Below are 22,552 nucleotides of genomic sequence, written 5' to 3'. Positions count from 1 at the left end.
TTTAAAGGTGTTCTTTACAACATGTGCCCTCCTTAATACCCATCACGCCCTTTAAATAAATGTTCAACCTGAAAAAAATATACAGGGGTTCTTTATAAATTCTTTTTTAAAATAAATTCTTATTGTAAAGAGATGTTCTAATAGGTCTCTTGTGAGCATCAATATACAGGTTTTACAATTCATACACAGCAGTTACTATTATGAAATATTCGTTATTATTCTGTTAAACTATGTACTGAATAAGCACAGTACTTTCCTCGTCATACTTTTCATTGGGTAAATTTCCCAGCAGGCAGTCAGGTCATCGCATACTACAAAGAGTTTCTCACCATGTTTTAAATATTCATCACATGACTTTAATCCTTTTTTACAAATAACTTGTTTACTATTTTACGATATCTTAGTTTCTAATTCCATGAAATGTTCATTAAGAATATATGCAGAGGGGCGCCTTGGCGGCTCAGTTGGTTAAGCATCTGACTCTTGATTTCAGCTCAGGTCATGATCTCAGGGTCGTGGGATGGAGCCCCGAGTTTGGAGCTGTGCTCAGCAGGGAGTCTGCTTGAGCTCCTCTCTCCTTCTCCCTCTGCCCCTCCCCCTGTGTGCATGCATTCTCTCTCTCTCTCAAAATAAATAAATAAACCTCTAAAAAAAATACATGTGAATTCAAAAAAAAATATTAAGAAAAGAATATATGCAGACACTTGTTTAAAAGAACATTACATGGTGGCATTTGAGGACTACACTTGGTATTGGTCCCCAGCAATGAGGAGACCATTCTGTGAGCAAAAATGGTACGGCCTGGACTGAAGGCCTAATATAACATGGAAACACAATGTATAACCTAAAATAAAAGTAGAGCAACTATCTTTATATGATCGCATATGATTGGTAGAGAAATGTGCATATCAAGGTATTTAATTTTATTATGTTCAAATAAAATTATTGCATAATTAATATGAATGGCATTTATGTGAACCAAAATGGTCCCTCTGTGACAAAATAAAACCAGGGAGAATGTTTTAAAATATAAACATACTCAGTTATGGATTTGTTTATTTATTTGATATTACATTAAAGTCTATATGTACGATATTTCAGTATTAGATGCCTTGAATTACAAATTTGCTCCAAATCATGGACTCCAAAGTTAATCACTAATATAAAAAAATAATTCGTAATGTCAAAATTGGACACATGTATGGTTCAAGTTTTATTTTACTGTGGAAATCAGAAAAAAATATATAACAAAATATAGCACTTGAGGAGAGAAACTAGTTTTTAAAAGGCATGTAGGCATTCTATAGAAAGCTCAAAAAAGGGCAAAGACTGATTTTGAACAGATTCCATGATGTTTAATTATTTGTAATGTTAAAATATTTGTCTATACTTGGAAATAAAGTCAGGGTGGAGAAAAATTATTTTTCTGTTTAAAACTTTCTTTAAATAGCAAGTATGACATGAAACAGTATTTGTACAAGAGATGTTTAAATATACCAACTGTACTGAAGAAAGTAAGAAAAAAATAGAATATTTTCATGTCCCAATTCTCAAATGTACTATTCTACCAGATTCTTCTTTATACACATATTCACACATACCTCTTAAAATATTATTACAGATTGGATTATAGTATATAATTACAGTGTATACTGTTCTCAACTTGCTTTTTAACACAATAATATATTCTGGTTATTTTTCACATTAACATATATAACTCATTGTTTTCAGCTGTTGCTTAGAAACCCATGTATGGATGTACCATGACTAATTTAATCAGTTCCTTAATCAGCGAATAAATTCTTCCCCCAACTTTTTGTTATTACTATTGAATTATGTCTTCACAGTCCTTGCATATGTAGCAGTGGGGAACATATTCACAGAATAAATTACTAGAATTGGAATCTGGGTCAAAAATTTCAAGTATTTCAAATTCTGATATTGACAAAATATCTTCCATAGAGATTGTACCAATTACTAAGGTAGTATGAAAACACCTATTTTCCTATTCCTTCATGAAATTTAATGTGATAGATAAAAAGAGTATTGCACTTTAAAGAGCATTTCTTTAATTGTGAGAGTGTTGGCATTTTTTTCCAGGTTTACTAGCCATTGGTTCTTTTCCCATTACCTATTTATTCCTTTGCCCATATTTCTACTGTATTGAGCATCTTTTTGCTATTAAATTGCAAGTTGTCTTTTAAAATTAAGGACAGTAGCACTTTGCCTCTCATAAGTGAAAGTATTATTTCTTATTGCATTTCTTATTGCAAGTATATTTCTTATTGCATACAATTTTTTTAAAAAATTGTAATAAATTTTTAATTGTTTCCATGATATCTTCCTGGAAAAACCTTGCCACCCAGGATTATTTTTTTTAAAGTTAAACAGTACCATACTTCTGATTTCATTTTATACATATAGTTTACCTATGACAGTATCAAGGTAAGGAAAAAAATTTTTTTTTGATGAGAAATGAATAGAATCCAAATTCATTGTGGTCTAAATGTTTTTATCTAAATTATGTCTAATATTTTAATATTAGTATGCACTATTTTTTTCTTGAACATTGAAAGCTTTTGCTTTGCTTAATGACTAAATAAGTATCAATGTGCCTGCACTATGGTTTGATCTTCTTTCATGGCTATATTTTTAGGGGAAGGCCTGAATTCTTGTGATTGCATGATTGGTAAATGAGGTGGGAAGCCAAAAATATGTAATACAAAACCAAAAAGATCTCATACATCTTATCAGTCCTGCTTAAATATAATAGTGAGGTTTTAATTCAAAGTAGGGAAATGTACTTCATATCTTACTGTACCACTGAGTCTTTATGCAAACATTTATGTAGTATTTTCTTTATTTATAAATTAATTTGCCTACAATATTCCATTAGTTGTATGATACTCAACTAGTATCTCTGTCCACAAAAGGACACTTGTCCTTAAAACCAGAAGGTTCGAATGTAATAACTGCTTACTGCTAGTAAAATGGTTTTGAATGGGAAGCATGAGCTATTATGAATACTTCTTAGGTACGACATTGGACCCATCAGAGCTAACAATCATCAGTATACTTTCCTAAAATACTAAAATAGCATGAAAACTGGCAGATGAAACAGAATGATTTCTGTCAAGTTCTAATTAGAGATAAGCCAACCTTGATTTAGTTCTTCAGGAGAGTTATCTGTAAGCTCTACTGTATACTCCTATAGCCTGTGCTGAAAATATGGACCATTGTGTGTATAGGGTTAGGGTCTAAAAGCTGCCTGGCTCCAGGCCCAGCTTTTCAACCAGTTCTTCCCAGTGTAATAACTATTAGGTATTATAATTCATTTGGCTCTTGTCCTCTGCTGCTCCTGGCTAGAAGTTCCAATTCAAGTTAAAGAGTGGGGATACATGAACTTTTGAAGATTTGCAGGTTTGGATAAAACCCCAATGGGATTAGATCTTTATCTAAAAGTTCATGCTAACTTGTATGAAGATTCTGTACTTAATTTCACTTAAAAATTAGGAAAAAATATTGAAAATTAATTTAAAAAGAAGTAACTTTCCTTACCTTTGGAAAATGAGCAAAATATTACGACACTGAAATAGATAAATTTAAAAAAATTTAAAGATTATCTGTTTTATTATGGTGACAACTCATGGCCATACCAAAATACACACTTCACTGATTATAGTATTTTATGACATATCTATGAAATGACCAAGTGTCACAAAATACTTTCTAAATTTAACTGAAATTACTATAGAGGAATCAAATTTGAAAATGTTTCAAGTATCTGTCTGAAAATTAACAATCATGGTAGTAGAGTTATGTTTTTCAAGGCTTTGACCAGAAGATTTTTTTTTTAAGATTTATTTATTTATTTATTTATTTAACAGAGAGAGACAGCCAGCGAGAGAGGGAACACAGGCAGCGGGAGTGGGAGAGGAAGAAACAGGCTCTTAGCGGAGGAGCCTGACGTGGGGCTTGATCCCAGAACGCTGGGATCATGCCCTGAGCCGAAGGCAGATACTTAACGACTGCGCCACCCAGCCACGCAGCCACCCCTGAACAGAAGATTCTTGTCACATACATTGCTGCTTCCTGGCTTTTCAATTGAAACTCCACCCACTCTGAGGCATCCAGAAGTGGAGAGATTCCACAGTGGCCTTATAAATGAAATCAAGTGAGATCCTCTGAATGATGGGCAGAAGAATGAACCTAAGGAAGATTAAAATTGCCAGTGGATTTATTATAGGGCTACTATTGGACAAAATCTAAAGCCTACACGTCAGACCTTATAAGGTGACCTAACACTAACCAGACATTCTAGTTCTTTTTAATATGCTCTGAGAGTATGTGTTTAAGGGAGATTTTACTGGAAAAAAGCCATTTTCCCCCATCTGCACTATTCAAGCCTCTGCTTCCTCCCAGCAGTGGTTCTGATCTAGGACCACATGTCATTATTGGAATACCACTTCTGTTAATCACAGTGAAAGCCAAATTAAAATGTCCCAGACAAAGATGTACACTTTTAGATTGAAAAACATGTACAAATTTGTTTTTGCTTGGAAGGATCATATAAACGAAGTACTGGTTAGCTTGCATGAACACAATATTGTGAACAAAATAGACTGGTGGGCCTCCTTAGCCGTGGGAATGGACTACAAAGTGAATCGAGAAGTCCTACTATTTCATTTTGGAGAGGATTCTGGAATCAAGAAGTTTCAATAGTAAATTAAAACTAATAACCTTTTCACCTGTTGCTTCTGGTTAACACTTTTCAAGTATTCTGCTGTATAATTGTGTGTAAGTCATCCAGAACTTCTAAAATAATTTAAAAAAACTTTTCTATAGTAGTCAAATGGAAATGATTTGTTTCACTGAAACAACATTACTTAAAAATAGATTAGGACAAATTTTCATATAGTTAGGCAAATAAAATCTTATTCCCTGTTACATCTCAATGAAGTCATAAAATATCCAGCGTTTCCATTCTGAAATTACAAGGACTCTAACTGCAGGACACTTGTGAAACCATGAGAATGTGGAAGGAATTGAGTATTTTGACTTTTAATTATGCTAGGACATTGGACTGAGAAGAACACTGGACAATGACATTTGTCTTTTCTCCTTCTAGTTGAATTATAAGTGGTATGTATAGACTATATTAAAGAGCAGGATTTGATTTTTTGAAAGTTGGCTATAAAAATGTTGCTGGCAAAAAAGGACACGCAGTTCCTAAATATGACCTTCCTCTCCCCACAATGGCAAAGGGGTTCTAGAGGCACAATTGTGAAGTTGAAGAAGCACTAATGATAATGAACTCACTGTCACCCTTTTCCCTACTACCCAACCCTTTCTTGACCTTTTCCCTAATGTCCTTCTACTGACCATGGTCTTATCTGGAATATCATATTACTTTCATGTATCATGTCTTCTTAAGCTCCTCTAGGCTATGATAATTTTTCAGATTTTTTGTTTTTGATAACCTTGAGAGTTTCAAGAAGTACTGGTCAGATATTTTATAGAATGTCTTTCAGGTTTGACTGTCTGATGTTTTTCTCATGATTCAATAGGAGTTATTGGGTTTTGAGGAAAAAGACAACACAGGTGAAGTATCATTTTTCATTTCATTATATCAAGAGTACAGATTATTAACACGGTATCACTGTTGATCACCTGGCTGAGGTTTGTTGAGTTTCTTCACTATAAAATTTCTCTTTTTTACCTGCTTTATGTACTGTACGTTTTGGAAAGAAGTAACTATGCCAGTCCACATTCAAGGGGTAGGGAGTTTTGCTTAGCTTCTTTGACAGGAAGTATCTACATACATTATTTAGAGATTTTTTTCCATAGAAGCGTTGTCTATTTCCTCTGGTTTATTTACTTATTCAGTTATTTATTTATATCAATATAGGTTCATGAATATCTATTTTATACTTTGGGTTATGATCCGATACTACATTACCTTACTACACTGTCCCTACTGTAGCCACCAAGAACATTTCTAGTTGGTGCCTGTGTTTTTCTGACATACTCCCATTGCTGGATTTTTGGTACTTTGTTGCTTTCTGGTACTACAAAATGCTCCCAGTTTATTTTGTATATTCCCTGCCGTGTCTTAGATTTAGCTGTTTCCCCAAGGAACCATAGTTCTTTTAATTAGAAAATGGTATTTGAGGGGCGCCTGGGTGGCTCAGTCAGTTAAGCAGCTGCCTTTGCCTCGGGTCATGATCCCAGGGTCCTGGGATTGATCCCCGTGTTGGGAACCTGCTTTTCCCCCTCCCTCTGCCTGCCACACTGCCTACTTGTGCTCTCTATCTCTCTGTCAAATAAATAAATAAAATCTTAAAAAAAAAAAGAAAAAGAAAATTGTATTTGAAACCAAAATCTAGTTGCTCCTGGCGTATTGTTTATAGGTCCCCTCAGCTGACAGAGCAAGAAGATATATATATACGTATATTAATCCCTGTGTATATAGATGTCTATAAATACTTCCCCTGTTACTATCTTTGTCTCTATTATGCTAAGCATGGTTCATTGTGATATCCCCTACCGTAATTCAGTATTGCATGGATCCTTCTAGCCTACTGTCCTTATTTATCTATACCCTCCCACTCCCAAAGTGAGAACTCTGGTTCCCATCATCCTCCATTCATTTACTTAACTAAGTTCTAGCATATGTGTATAGTGGTTTTAGAACTGTTAACTTGTATGTTTATGGGAAACAACTTTATCAAGTGGAATATAGTTTTATGTACAGTTTCTTTTGCTTTTAGTCTTACCATCTCCACTCATCCTCAAAATTACTCAGGTCAGCAATTTTTCCCCAACCCCATTACTGAAGTTATGTTATGTAATTTATAATATAATTAGATTCTCAGGTGCCTGGGTGGCTCAGTTGGTTGTGTCCAACTTGTGATTTCAGATAAAGCCATGAACTCATGGGTTATGGGTTCAAGCCCCAAGTCAGGCTCGTGCTCAGCAGGGAGTCTGCTTAAGATTCTCTCTCTCCCTCTGCCCTTCCTCCCACTCGTGCACACACACTCTCTCTCATAAATAAATCTTTAATAATACAATTAGACTATTTTGTCACATTCTTCATTCCATCCTGATATCTTCTAACTTGCTAAATGATTTAATTTTTCTAAGTTTGCATAGATTAATTTTGATACTTTATGTTATACAGTTCCATGGGCTTTGAAAAATGCTGTGTCAGGTACACATCATTACAGTGACATAATGAGTAGTTTTACCTTCATGCTCCATCTACTTACTCCTCCCAGTTCCTCAAATCCATGTCTAACACTGACCTTTTCACAATCTTTCCAGGTTTTTTTTTTTGAATGTCATATAAATGGAATAATTCAGTAAGTAGTGTTTTGGGACTGTCCTTTCTCTTAGTAACATCAATTTAAAATTCATGTATGTTTTTCATGGCTTCTGATTCCACACCTTTTTATCACTGAATAGCATTTCATTATATGGATGCACAGTGGTTTGCTGATAAGTTCATCTTTTTTTTTTTTAAAGATTTTATTTATTTATTCGACAGAGATAGAGACAGCCAGTGAGAGAGGGAACACAAGCAGGGGGAGTGGGAGAGGAAGAAGCAAGCTCATAGCGGAAGAGCCTGATGTGGGGCTCGATCCCATAACGCTGGGATCACACCCTGAGCCGAAGGCAGACGCTTAACCGCTGTGCCACCCAGGCGCCCCAAGATAAGTTCATCTTTTGAAGGGTATCTTCAATGTTTCCAGTTTTGGGAATAAAGCTGCTATAAACATTTGTTTGCAGGTTTTTGTATGGACATGTTTCAAATTAGGTAAATACCTAGGAGAACAATTGCTGAATTGCAGAATACAACTATGTTTAACCTCACGTGTGGGTTTTTGTGTGGATGTAAGTTTACAACACTCGTTTTCAAAGTGCTTGTACCATACTGCATTCTCATCAGCAATATCTGACTGTCCCATTGGGGCTGCAATTCTTGCCACTTCTTGGTTTCAGTTTTTATTTGTTCTAGCCATTCTAATAGGTTTGTAGTGATATCTTATTGTTTTATAAATTTTATTTCTGTGATGACTAATGACTAATGACTATTTGATGTGTTTGTCATCGGTATATTTTCTTTGGTGAAGGCTCTGTTTAAATCTTTTTCTCATTTTTAATTGTTTTTTATTATAAATTTTGAGAGTTCTTTATACATTTTGGATACAAGTCTTTTGTCAAAAATGCTTTTTTTGTAGCTTTACTGTGCCATAATTTACTCATTGTAAGTGTACAATTTAATGATTCTTATTAAATTTCTAGAGGTGTAGGACTATCATTATGATTATGATTATATTGTAGTTAAAAATCAAGCTTTTTAAAAATATATTTACAGATACCAATAGGAGCTCCTCATTTATTGAAAGATATGAATTTTACATATTTTTATGTCCTCCTCTTTTCTATCACCAAAAAGACTTTTGGATTTGAACCTAAACTACGAGTATTACATCTTATCACTTACACTTTAAATCCTCTCTTTAAGGTATTATTTTTATATTGACCTTATGTTATATGACTGTAAGAATGATTATTTGAGTTTACAATGTTTTCGATGTTGTGATCAGTGAATTTACAAACAACTAACAACTGTCATCAAACACCACAGAGTAAAGAAGAAATAAATAAAGGGAGATTTAATGATGTATACAAGTGTAGTTTCCTCCATCTATGATTAAAAATTAAATGTCACTGATATTGGAATGCACTCATTATGTTAGTTGACTGTAAGTCAGTGGAAAGATTCAACAGTAAGTTATTAGCATGCCAATAATAAGCTAACTCTGAGACTGCCTTCGCCAATTTGAGTGATTGGAATATTGAGGTGCAGATTCCCATTCCTCCTGTACACACTGACCAGAGGCATGCTGGAGTGCTGGGCTTAGTTTTGTTTGCCATTCTATAAGAGAGACATTGACAAATTGAATCTAATACATAGGGCAACCAAGATAGTAAAAGGGCTAGACATGGTGTCACATAAGGAATGTTTAGAAAAAACTGGAATGTTTAGTCTGCAAAAGGAAAGAATGATGGGGCTGTGGATTGGTTGGAGGAACATGATAGCCATCTATCTTTAAACATTTACAGGACCAACAAAATAAAGAGGATTTTTTTTTCTTTTTGTCACAAAGAGACTCACTAGTAATATAGATTAAGTTCAAAGGAGGCAGGGCTTGACTTATACAAATAAGAACTTCTTTAAATTTAAAAATTTTTAAATGAAATGGGTCTTCTGATTTAGATGCAAACTTAGGGGGAAAGAAAAGGACTTCAAGGTCAACAACATGCAGGAATCCTGTATAAATATTCTTGAAATTTACTACTTATACTTCTTCATAAATATATACCCTATCAAAGAGTACATTCTATAATAATTGAAACATGTGATTACGATATCAAACCTTCTGATGTCCTGGACATGGAGTATAAAGTATGCTGGAGAGAAGGGTCAATGGATGATAAAATTAAAATTTTAAAGATGGATAGCTTTTGAATAGGCAGAAAAGCAACTATTTCAATTGGAGAATTATGTCTAAGAGTACAGAAAAAAATAAGCAAATATGTCATTTTCATAAGACACTGAGTAGGCAAATTTGACTGAAAAAGAACTGTGTATGTAAATGTTTATGAAATCATTTGGATGAGAGTTTGGTTTGTCATTAGTGGCCTCTAATAACTTCCACAGTCTAAATTAAAAGATCAGTTTATAGCCCTCATCTTACTTGACCTATCACCAGCCATTGATAGAGTTGATCCCTCCTTCCCCTTTGAAACAAATTCATCACTTGGCTTCCAAGACACTATGCATGCCAAGTTTTTATTTTTTCCTTTCTGGATGTTCCTCCTTAGTTTTCTTTCCTGGTTCTTCTATACTTATTCCAACAGTAGTGTAATTTCAAGTGCATTGCTTTATATGCCATATATAAGCTGAACTCTTCCAAATGTATGTCTCCACCACCATCCCCTTCGCTTGTAGTATCCTCCTCTCACTAAATTATAGCTCTATTATTACATTTGCTCAGGAAATTAGATTCATTTCTGATTTCCATTTCCCTCATTGTCACACATTCAATCCATCAGTAAATCCTGTTAGATCTACCTTCAAAATATATTCAGAATGCAACCCATTCTCACTCTTTTATACCCGCTGCTCCCAGGCACCATTATCTCTTTCCTAGATTAGTGTGGTCTCCCAACTTGTCCTTTTGCCTCTACCTTTCAGTGCATTCTCAGCAAAGCTGCTTTTAAGATGAAAGTCAGATCATGTCACAATTTTGCTCAAAATCTTTCAAAGACTTCCTTCTCATTCAGAGTAAAAACTGAATTCTTTGCAAGGACCCACAAGGTTCTGTTAATCTAGAACCCTTTGTCTGTCTGACCTCATCTCTTAGTTGTTTCCCCCTCACTCACCTCTAGTCTGGTCACATTGGTCTTGCCATTTTTTTTTTCTTTCCAAACAGGAAAGATATCCTTTTCGCCAGATATCCATAGGACATGCGCTCTTATTAATTCCTTCAGGGCTTTACTTGTAGTCGCCATATCAGTCAGTCCTACCCTGTATAAAATCTCACCTTCATCTCAACACTGAACAGCCTTTTCCCTGCTTTATTTTTCCTTCTTAGCACTTCTCACTAGAAATGTATCATTTACATATACTGTATAGCTTTATTACTTAATTTGACTTGTTGTCTTACCTCCTCGCTAGATGTAAGCAACGATTTTTGTCCACATTGCTCACTGCTGTACCCCAGTGCCTAAAAGAGTTCATGCCACATAGTCATTGCTCAATAAATATTCGTTTATTTTTTAATGTTTTTTGAAAGCCCTGAGCAGTAGGCCAAAGAAAGAATTCTGTTTGCTTGGCTTTGGAAGAGTGTGGTAGCTTTTGACAGTAAAAGTTATGCTAAAGATGTGTTGTAGGAAGACTCATTTCCCAAATTATGGTTTAAGTATACAGAATACTGGAAAGTTGCAAAGGTTTAAGAAGAGAAGACCTTGTAGGAGTGTGTTATCGTAATTTATAACATCTTGTGGACAAAAGGAAATGGAACACAACAAAAAAGAGACTAATTACAAAGAAAGAATTGTTATCTAAAGGCTGGTTATTGGATAAAGAGGAGAAGAAATCAAAATCAATGATTTTTGAATCCCCCCCCCCTTTTTTTGTAGAGTAGTGAGTGAAGAAACAGGATCAAGATAAAAAATAGTGTAGAGAATGATGCAGTATACCACCCCACTCTCCTTCAGGACTGAAGTTCTCACTCTTCCAGCCACTGACAATGTTGGTGGTTGACAGCTCTTAGTTGAGTCTCTTTCCTAAAACTGCCCCTGGCTGAAGAATGCCCACCCTCCCAAGGTCATGCTGCCTCCTCTGGAAGCAGGTTGCATCCAAAACTAGTCAATAAGGAGATATGAAGGCCTTAAAGTGGGACAGCTGTGGGGGACCATCCCAGATCTGGAGCCATTAGTGGTACCCAGTGAGGTTTTTGCTATGACTGCATTGAAAATCATCTAGTCCTTTTACTCAATCTAACTTTCCTTTCCCTCTGGTGTTGCTTTTGAAGTCTCTCTCCATAAACTCGCTGCATGTGATACTCTTCCCGAGAAACCCAACCTAAGACAAAAAAAATCTGAGAAACATTGAAGAAAAAAAGTAGGTTAAAATATTGGGAACTAACAACATTTATGTTTATGATAAATGAAGAAGTACATTTCTTTTTTTCCTTAAGTTTTATTTATTTATTTTTAAGTGATCTCTACACCCAGTATGAGGCTCAAACTCATGACCCTGAGATCAAGGTTCGCATGCTCTTTTGGTTGAGCTAGCCAGGTGCCCCAAGAGGTATATTTCATACATTCTTAAACTGAAGTCATTTAATTTTAATATGGATCTACTAAACATCTAGTGTTTAGAGAAAACCATACTGTTTACTACTGGGAGCATAATAAAAACAAGATGGCCCTTGCCTCTGAACCTCACAATAAATACATTCAACTTATGAAAGAACATTGATACTGAGGTGGGAATCCTCCCAGTTCACAACCAAATTCATGATTAACAGCTTGCAGATGTGCATAAACTTGTGAAAATGTAATGTCTCTGAAGCATGTGAGATGATATTATTTTGGATTTACAAGACATTCTTCTAAAGATACTCTATGCATCTGTAGACTATTTAGTATTTCAACTACCTTCTTAGTTCCTTAAACAAGTATACATCTGTAGTTCTAATAACATAAAAAGAATATAAATTGGTTTATAGCCATATCCTCTTGTGATGTTCTCCTTTCTGATCTTGGATTAAGACAGTATATGGATGGGCAATTCTTAAGGAAATTCTGAGAATATCAGTTAATGGTTCAAAGATAAGTCATTGCCAAAATTTTTAGGAATAATCTGTGGATTTGAACACTGGGAGTATTAACATGATGATTAACTCAGTCTCTTTGAACATTCTCTAAGAAACAATTCCTTTTTCTCTCTTAACCCATTTAGCAAAATCAGCAAGGACTCGGTGTCTGAATTTTGAGCATTTCCACTCTCTCACAGATGGATATTGCTAGTAAGTTGTCACTGGATAGTTAAGAACTCTGTAAAGTTCGATTGTAATAAACATGAAAAAATTTTAAAAACACACTAGCTGCTAGGTTGAAAGGACCTAGAGCAAGAAGAGAAATCATGGGGTAATACAGTGATAAAGTAGGAAGTGGCATTCACAGCAAAGCTATGGCAAAAATACTCACTACAAACAGCTATCCCCCATGTACTTAAATTCTTCTCAGGAAGGAAATTCCAAGTTTTTTTTCCGAAACTCAGAATTTAATAGCTTTTGCCATCAGTCTTAAAGAAATCTCTCTATGACAGTTGAAGTCCATTTCTTGTTTTTATATCTTTAACACTCAGTGATCCATATAGCAGCTGTAATAAATTTTCACCATCTTAACTGAGAAATCATTGAATCTGCTGTGTTTTCTGCCACCTCACATTTGGTGTGGATGGCCTAATTTGATTTTGTTATCCACAAGACACATAGCCATTCTCATTTGTATTATTCTCATAGTTCTTGCTTTGAAAAACCTTACATCAATGTTGATATTATGACCAAGACTGCTAGCTACATCATTGTGGGAGAGCAACAGAAGTTATCTTTAAACTAAAGACATTCATCCCATAATGTTGCTGTATTATTTCACCCTCAACACATTCCCAAATGGCTTACTACCTACTTTTAAATAAGAAATATAAAAGAAATATAAAATATTCTGCATAAAGCAAGCATTCCTAAAGACAATGCTTGCTTTATTCCTGATTTTTAGCTTAACATCTCATCTTTTGTTTTTAACCTTATTTCTTCACCATTGCTTGTATCTGGAGATAAAAGAGGTGCTTCTATAGCATGCCTGTTTTTTCATTTTAGTGATGTTTACACAATTTGTAGAGAATGGCCTGTTAACAATTTCTGGATTTAATTTTTATTTACAAAAAGTCCTGCTCTGGGAGTAAGATTGAATCAGAGTTTCCTTGGTGAATAATCTTACATGGCTTATTCCTACCCATGCTCCCCTTTTAGACTGTACATTATCTTAATCATTATACACTATGTGTTTGACACCATACAGCGATATAGAGAAATTCTGCTTTTCTGGGCAGATATTTATTGACCATGACATTTGAGCAAGACAGATGCTTAATTACAAAGAGGATTAAGAATTGGGCTAATCATGACAAGTATAAATGTTTAGCCCAAGTATTAATTAATAACTTTGTGCATATCTAGAAAAACAACGTGATTGTGCTGACAAACATCTAATGAGATATCAAAAAAGTGATTAATTCAACTCCATCTGGACTCTTTGTATTATCTCAGGTTTTTGAGAAATATTTTACAAAAAGTTTGGCAACTGTTGAATCCTGACATCTGCCCCACTATTTGTCTATCTGTCCATCTGTTTGTCCAAATGTATTTGGTTAGAGCATAACATATATTTCTTTATAAGCCTGTCTCCATAACTGAGGAAGTAAAGGGATTTAAATGGTAGCAGCCTTGTTTACTATACATCACCGATTTGGAACCACAGACTACTTGCAAAAAAGCACTATGTGTTATTAAAACTGTGTAATAAATACAAAAATTGAAGTATGCATAAAAATAAAAAGATATTTTGGTAAGCTGAAAACTAACAGGGTACCCAACATGTATAATATACTCCCTTTATAAAGATATTTATACATACATTGTGTTACAGATAATATTAAATACCTAAAAATAATATAGCAGAATGCTTATAAAAATATTAAGAATGATTACCTCTAGGAGACAAATGGGATGGAATATTATTATTAATCTTCATAATTCTTTAGTATTTTATTTGTTTTTAATATGTACATAATTTTTAACAAGTATAAAATTGTTTTTTATAATTTAAAATGTATCTAAGAATGAAATACATCATTTTGCTGCTCAGGAAATGAGGAAGCAGTAGTTTCTTTACACTTTCACATTCTTTCATGTGGACATGTTATCTAGGACTCAATTTGACGGACTATCTTTATATATAAATCCCATCGTTTTGTTCTTTTTTGTTAATACAGCTTCTAAATAGGTTCCTTTGCCTTTTCAAATCAAACTGCCTGGATTTATCTGTTTTTTTACTGAAACAAATGAGATCAGTGTCAATGTCTAGCAGTTTTTATAATTGCCCCCCCTTTTGATGGAAAATTTTTAGAAATCTCCCAACAAGAAAATTAATCATAGTCTAAAGCCATTGGAAAATTCATGTGGAAATAAAATTTTGCTGAATAAGATGTAAATATCCCCTAAATTCTATTCAAACAATAACATCAACAATAGAGGAATCAAAATTATTGAAGCACTGACAGCCATAGCCCAGAAAATTCTATGAATTTTTTACAACACCAGGTGTGAACATTATGAGGTGGGGGACAACTTTGTTTAGAATTAACAATGTGCAGTTAAATAAGCCTATAAATAAATAAATCTATCTACTCTCTCCTCTTCTACTTTCACTTTGACTTGGGGTAGCATTTTTTTAAAAGATTTATTTATTTGAGAGATGTGGTGGGGGGGGCATGAGAAGCGGGGAGGGGCAGACAGAGAGGAGAAAGAATCTCAAACAGACCCACACCTTCTTCTGTTGAGTGCCGAACCTGATGTGGGGCTTGATCCCAGGCCATGAGATCATGACCCGAGCTGAAGTCAAGAGTAAGACCCTTAACCGAGTGAGCCATGCAGGTGTCCCTGGGTAGCATTTTTTTTCCTTGTAAAAATCCTTTCTTCATTTCTAATTCTGAATATAATTCTTGTATCTTGATGGTAGCATGTGGTTGGTAAGATCTTAGTGATTGAAGCAATGATTTTTTTAATGGCAACTTCCATTACAGACATTCTGAAAATTGGCCCAGTCTCCATCATTTCCCTTTCAGGATCATTAGGAAGGGCACACTGCCTTTAATGATGGATCTGGTGCAACTCATTTCCGAAGCCTTTAAAGGGAATAAATACAGAGTAGAAAGCAGGAATCTTGTAGATTATCACAGCTAGGTACTTGGGACACTCCTTCAACTCCCTGGGATAGTGGTCCTCTAAAGTGTTCAAGTGATTTATTACTTAAAAGACATTGTTATCTTGGTAGAAAGTCATAAAGAACTAAAGATTAAACATATAATAAAAGCATTAAATGATATGTATAAATGTGTGTGTATATATATGTATCTCTGTATATAAATACATATATACTATAGATATGGAACTTTAAGAAAAATATATTAGGATAAAATTTACACCTGAGAAAATTCTTTCATTAACATGTTATTCTGATTATGGAATAAATACTACATTTATATAATTTGTACAATCAAAAACCCATTGGTGTTCTAATAAAAAGTAGATTGAGAACTTTCCATAAGGTGTTCATTCATTAATCATTCATTCATCAATCTTGAACTGTATATTTCCATATCCAATGCCTGTCTGACATCTTTGTTTAGATGTTCAAAAAGGAAACAAAATTAAAGGCAGCATAAACAAAACAGAAACACCTCTCAATTCCATACACACAGCCCAACATCCTTCTCCTACGTACGTCATTTTAGTAAATGACACCATAATACACTCAGTTGGTCAAACCAAAAATTCTATTGGTGATCTTAGATTTCTTTCTTTCTCTCATCTCCTGTATCTAGCATATTACTTCCAAAGCACAAATCCAAAATCTCTTCATCTCCTATATTTCTACCCTGTTCTGACCTACTGGTATCTCTTGGTTTCATTTCCTCAGGAACTTTCTGGTACATCTCCTAACTTCATGATCCTTTAAAGTCTATTCTCCACACGTCAGCCAGAGTAATCTTAAAAAAAAAAAAAGAATCTGGTCATAACTTCTTCTTGAAACCTCTAAACTTTCTTATTTGACATAGAATTATGAAACACAAGCTTTTTATCTTTTCCTACAATACTCAATATGATTGATTTCTGGTCTGTCCCATCTTCTACCACCTCCGCTTTGTTGTCTCTTCTCTGAGCTACACTGATGTTCTTTCTATCACTTAAACACACCAAACTCATGTGGGGAACATATTTCATAATGGTTATTTGTGGAGTAAATGAAGTACTTCTTTGATCAAGTATTAAAAGATGACTAACACACAGATTCTGATCTCCAGAAACTTATGGCCCCGTAGAAAGAAATGCACCAGTATACAAAAAAGAGCAGTATGTATTCTGGTGGTATTAAAAATTTATGAATAGAGCTTGTAAGGTTACAAAGAAGAGTCATCAGTTTTACTCGAGAGAAGTTTGTTGAATTGAGTTTCAAAAGGTAACTTGGGAGATATTGGCCAGGAGGACCCAGACTGAGGAGGGTATTGGAGACAGCTGGTTCCTGAGGAGGTTCATAGAGGACATAAACCATATCAGGAGTAATGGGACACGCAAATCACTCAGCATGGTTTGACCAAAGCACCAGACCTAAATAAGGACCTATTGTTGTACATTACCATGAACAATAAAGAAATGCAGGGAAAAAAAATGCTCTGTGGGCCAAGTGATATCATCAGATTAGAAATGCCCAGGCCAGACCCATTGGTCCATTTGAACAAATCATTATTTTACTTATTAAACAGTTATCTTTATCACCTACACTCTAAAGTTGGTACTGTTCTAACTATTGGAAATAGAGCATTGAGTACAACAGGCTAAGACCTGCTCTCATAGTCTTTACAGTTAGTGTGGGAGACAGATCAAAAACAAGCAAATAAACACTTGCTATTTCAGGCAGTGTAAGTGTTCTGAGGAGAAACAGGCAGGGTAAAGGAAAGGTAGGAAAGGGGATTGCTATTCTACTTGGAGTGGTCATGGAAGGGATGAAAATCTGTGAGGGGATGAAAGTCTGAGTAGACGTGCGAATAGACCTAGGGAGGAAGATGCAGTTCTCTGGAAAAAGAGCAATCTTGACTGCTAAAATGGCAAAGACAGAAGATATGAAGCATACAGGTGGTGGCATTAGAGGGGAAGAGCAAGGAGGCAAGGGCTCTTGGAGCATGGTGAGCTCTCGAAGGAGTGGTGAAATCTGAGTCAGAGGGAGCCAGTGGTCGATCATGTAAGGCACTATAGACTTTCACTTATGCTAAGAATGACATGGGAGCTCCTGGAAGTTTTTGAACAGAGGGAAGTTCCCACATGACTTACATTAGGAAGTAATCATTCCATAGAGTATGTTGAGTGGAGGACAAGAAAGGATGTGGGAGACTATTGGTTGGCTATAGAAGGAGTCCAGTCACCAAACAGATGGTGGTGGCTTGAACAAGAGAGTTACCAATGGAGACAAGTGGATGAGATGGGTTATATTTGCAAGGTGAATCACTCAAGACTGCTTGATTTTATGTAGAGTGAGAAAAAGAGAGGAATCAGGGATAGTTTCTGGTGTGTTTGCTTTTTGTTGGATGGCTGTGCCACTTTCTTATATGGAGAAACAGATTTGGAGTCGAAAGCCAAAATTTCTATTTTTGCCATATTAATTTGTGATACCTATTGGATAAGCAAATACATATATTATTCAGACTAGAAGCAAAGAGACATTTTGATGGAGTTAAAATGGTCCGGGTTTGCAAGTATACACCGTGATATTAACGTGTCAGTCTGAGTTGATAAGACAAAGCATTTCAGTAGATATTAACTCAATTCCTAAGAATGAACTAAAAACTAAAACTGAGGACTAGTGGTCGGAATTCCACATTGTTAGTTAGTTAGCAGCAATAATTGAATTAGCAAGAAGGCCACAGGTTGAATCTGCAATGTGAGAAAAGGGAATCTCATGATTTTATGTGGTTTTTCATTAAGAAAAGCATGGATGACTAGTTTTGCTTCAGTACCAAATTTTCTAAAACTTCCTAGTGCCAAATATATTCAGTTTATAACATATACTGTCTCCTTGTGTTGTGTCAATACAGATCGACCTCAGGTCAAAAGAGACACAATTCACAGCTTTCACTGTAAAAGTCACATTTCAGTCTAGTCATTAAGGCTATACCTTGACATTGATTAAACTTTGGTAAATCCTCCAGGTTCAACAATGACAATAATAAAAAGAGTAAATTAACTTAATGGATGTCTAAGGACATTCATTTTGTTTCAATTTTTTTTAATCATTAGTTTCCAAAAGGATGTTCTAGCTAGACTTCCCAATGTGGTATTCACTATGCTTCTCTCAATGTATCTACTTTTATATTCATTCATTAAGGCTAATGAAACTAGAAAACTGGAAAAATTCAAACTTGAATAATCTTTTATTGCTTAGATATTAAAAAGATTTTAAACCCAAAGCAATGCAAAAAGAAACATCATAGGAACATAACTAGAATGTGATCTTTGGTGAATTTAAGTGGAATTTTAATTAAAAATAACATCTTAATGCAATCATTCTACTAGCTAGATATCTCTTCATTCTGTCTAAATTAATGTCTTATAAGTTAAAAGAAAGAAACTGAAGATGCTTTCTAAAAATAAAACCATAATAGATATGACCTTGGAATTTTATCCCTTTCTGCTTAATGAATACAATTAATGTTCTGTAGGGGTAATTTATCTGAAACTACTGTACTCATTATGTTAAATTGTCTCTAATTATTATTTTCAGGCAATTTGGCACAAATAGACCAAGTTCGAAATTACAATCCTCGTGGAATCTATGGTGTTTGATAAACAGAAAGTTATAACTTTATGTGTATAATCATGATGTCAAACCAGCAGCCGATGGAGTGGAACTCAGAGCTAGTGCTTCCTGGTGGCTGGAATACCGAGAAGGGATTCGGTGGATATGCGTTTTATTCCCACTTGGCCCTTCTTTTGTGATACACAGAAACACTCTCCTAAAAGGGAGTGAGCCACGCTGCTTTACTCATATAGCTACTAAGATTAGATTCCATTTTGAACTCATTAGCTGAAAGGAGGCTTTTTATTGTTGTAGTATAATACAATTGTGTTCCTAACTTGGGGGAAAAACCCCCAGCTAATGATACAGATGTGTTTTGGTAATGATCGGTACCATTAGTAATTCTAGCCATCACTAAACTTTCAGAGAAGGAAATAAATATTCTCATTTACTATAAAAGCTCTGGTTTGTAGCCTTGGTTCACACTTGCTTTCCTTCTTTCAGAAGTTGTGAGCTGCTCACATTAACAGTGGGATCGAGGAGTCTGATAAAATAGACCTCCTAGAAGAGGCCTTGCTTTCTTAATGCTGAAGAGGATCCCTCAGAAAAGTCCTTTTATAATGGGAGCTAGCCCAACAAATGCTTTCTGCCCTAGGGGCCTGTCTTACAAATCCTGATTCCAAAGAAGTACAAGGAACTGAGTGGCAGGAGGGGAAAGAAATGTGGCTGGGTTCAAGGGAGGTTATGTTTAGTTTAAAAAAAAAAAATGCTGGTTTAAGAATTTCCTAAAAGGCTCTAGAATCTCAAAATGCTATAATCAAAAGCAATTGCAAAAATTTACTTTGACATTTATTTTACATTCTGTAATCTTGTGGAAATCACATCTCAACCTTTTATGATTTTTTCATTTGAACACACTTTTAAAAAAAGTCATTCCCGAATGACTTTAATGAATACATTAAAGACATTGCTAGAAAGTCAGAAGGTATAGGAATATTTTGACCAAATCAGGATGAAATCTATTGCTGTAAATCACTCCGAAACTAGAAAACATACATCATTCATGATTTCTTACAAAGAACCTAAATAGATATATACCACCAAGTAAAAGTCTATAGCTAAACTGGAGCAGTGACCTAGATGCTTGGCCAAATAGAATTCCATTCCAAAATACTCAGTTTCATCCCTCAGTGCAGCTGGAAATGTCGGCATTTCACACGAGTCTCCATCACGTGTAAAAAGTGGACACAATTCCACACTCAGTTTGCAGACAAGACACGGTCTTCTAATCCCACTTAAATGATGGGACTCTCTGCTTATATCCTTGCTAAAGATTTTGAAGATTTAATTTTTTTTTTCCTTTGCAAACTTCATTCCAGGGCTGCCAGATTTTGGGAACTCTCAGGTTTGTAAAGTAACACTTCTTGTGAAATCATTTCACTGAAGCGATTGTTTTATCTCCCAAATGATCCTAAGCCTGGCCCCCATCTAAGGAGCAAGCCTTTGGGACAGCCACATTGCCTGTGCCCACCTGTGTTAGGTTTCGCCTCCTCCCTCTATCTGCCTTTTCCACACAACAAGACAATCCAAAGTGTGTGTCATTTAGGTGTCACCGGGTCTGTGAGACGTGAAAAGCTCTGCCAGTTAACATAAAACAAAAATCCCGGAGGTTTCATGGAATCACATTTCCCTACTGCAAAGAAAGTTGAGAAGGAGGGCAAGGTAGCTTTAGAGTGGGACTTTGAATGAGGACACTTTGGCCATGAATGGAAACTCTACATTCTTTGTTATTTTAACAGGCTGTGTCTGTTCTCCTTGAAAGAAATTGTATGAGAGAAGATTGGATTAAGTAGTTTTTATTTTATTTCAAAGCACTTGTACACTTTTCCAAAGATCAACTTACTTAGCCGAGTAATAAACTCTTGTTTTACAATAATACTAGTGTATATTATATCACTCTAGCTTACTACAAAATACAGAATTAGAGTTGGGAAACAAAACATTTGTTTCTTTGGTGAATGAGGCATATATCATTACCTATTCACTCTGCCAGATATAACTTGAACCTTTTAAGCTATTCAAAGAAATACCCAACTAGTTAATCTGCTTTAGGAGAAAGAGAAAAATAGCTTTGCACCTACTCAGCCTCTTGGTTTTATGTTGTTGTTGTTGTCTTTTTAATTTTAGCCATTTGCAGTCCAAAGTTTCTATTTTCTTTGCAAGTGTGTCTTTTATGAAAAGTTAAAAAAAAAAGGTTTCACATGCTTTCCAATTCCACTTTTCACACTTTTTAAAGTATTGCAGTTTCACGGTGGACGAATGAGCTCATTGAATTTTCAAATATTTCTTTGGCTGTTTATTTCTCATCACAGAGCATGCGGATTTTCAAATTGTAAATAGCTTAAATTATAATATACCCTCATACTTCAGACTACCCAAGGATATGATTATTACTTACCCATTTTTAAAAATGTATTAATATCACTTTTTTTAGTCTCTTACAAACCTATAAACCTTACTTTTAGAAAGGTCTCTAGATTGTGAACTCAGCATTTGCTTAGACACTGCCATATGAAAACAAACCCAGTTTTATAATTTCCGTTTAATTAACTTGATTTTTTTCTTGCCCGCAGTTGGCCAATTCTTTGATTTTTTCCTTTTGTTTTTACTATTCTGTATAATAGTCAACATTGCTGTAGGAAAAGAATCAGGTAGTCTGCCTACATTTTACAAAGAGTGGCTTTTTAAAAAAATTATATATTCCTAGTTAATCTCATTTATATTAAATTCTGTTAACTTGCTGCTAATATTACTTCTTGATGGGTTCATATTCTAAGGTGGTCACTACATCTTTGTCTACACAACAATCAGAGAAAAAGTTGTGGGTGGTCTCAACTGATACATGAATTAACCACTTGATTTCTATTTCCAGGAAATGTTTCAGGTTAAGTGATTCTTTCAGTCAGAAGTGATGCTTTTAGACATGTTGCTACAGGTGAACAGCTGAGCTAAACATCTTGTTCAGCCATCTTTGTGTGTTGCCGGCTGCAACAAGAGATATGCTGCCCTGTCTCAGCCAAAAATGATAATAGCCTGTCAACTTCTTCTGAATGAAAATAGGTGTTAGTACAAAAATGTCCTACCATCCCAAGTTGTCCCTTTATTAAGTCTTCTGAAAAGTTGAAGTATTCTTGGGTTTTGAGGAATGCTGCCACTCTCAGTTCCTAATAGCTCCATCTCACCTTGGAAGAATGTGTTTCCCTACTTGGTTCTATAAAGAAAAAAAGGTAAATTTTCTCTTTACACCTTGACAGAACTTTGTGTATCTTTTGTTTACACT

Source organism: Ursus americanus, chromosome 15, assembly GCF_024610735.1.
Source record: "Ursus americanus isolate L20-20 chromosome 15, mUrsAme1.1.p, whole genome shotgun sequence".
NCBI lineage: Eukaryota > Metazoa > Chordata > Mammalia > Carnivora > Ursidae > Ursus > Ursus americanus.
Note: the sequence above shows the minus strand (reverse complement) of the source record.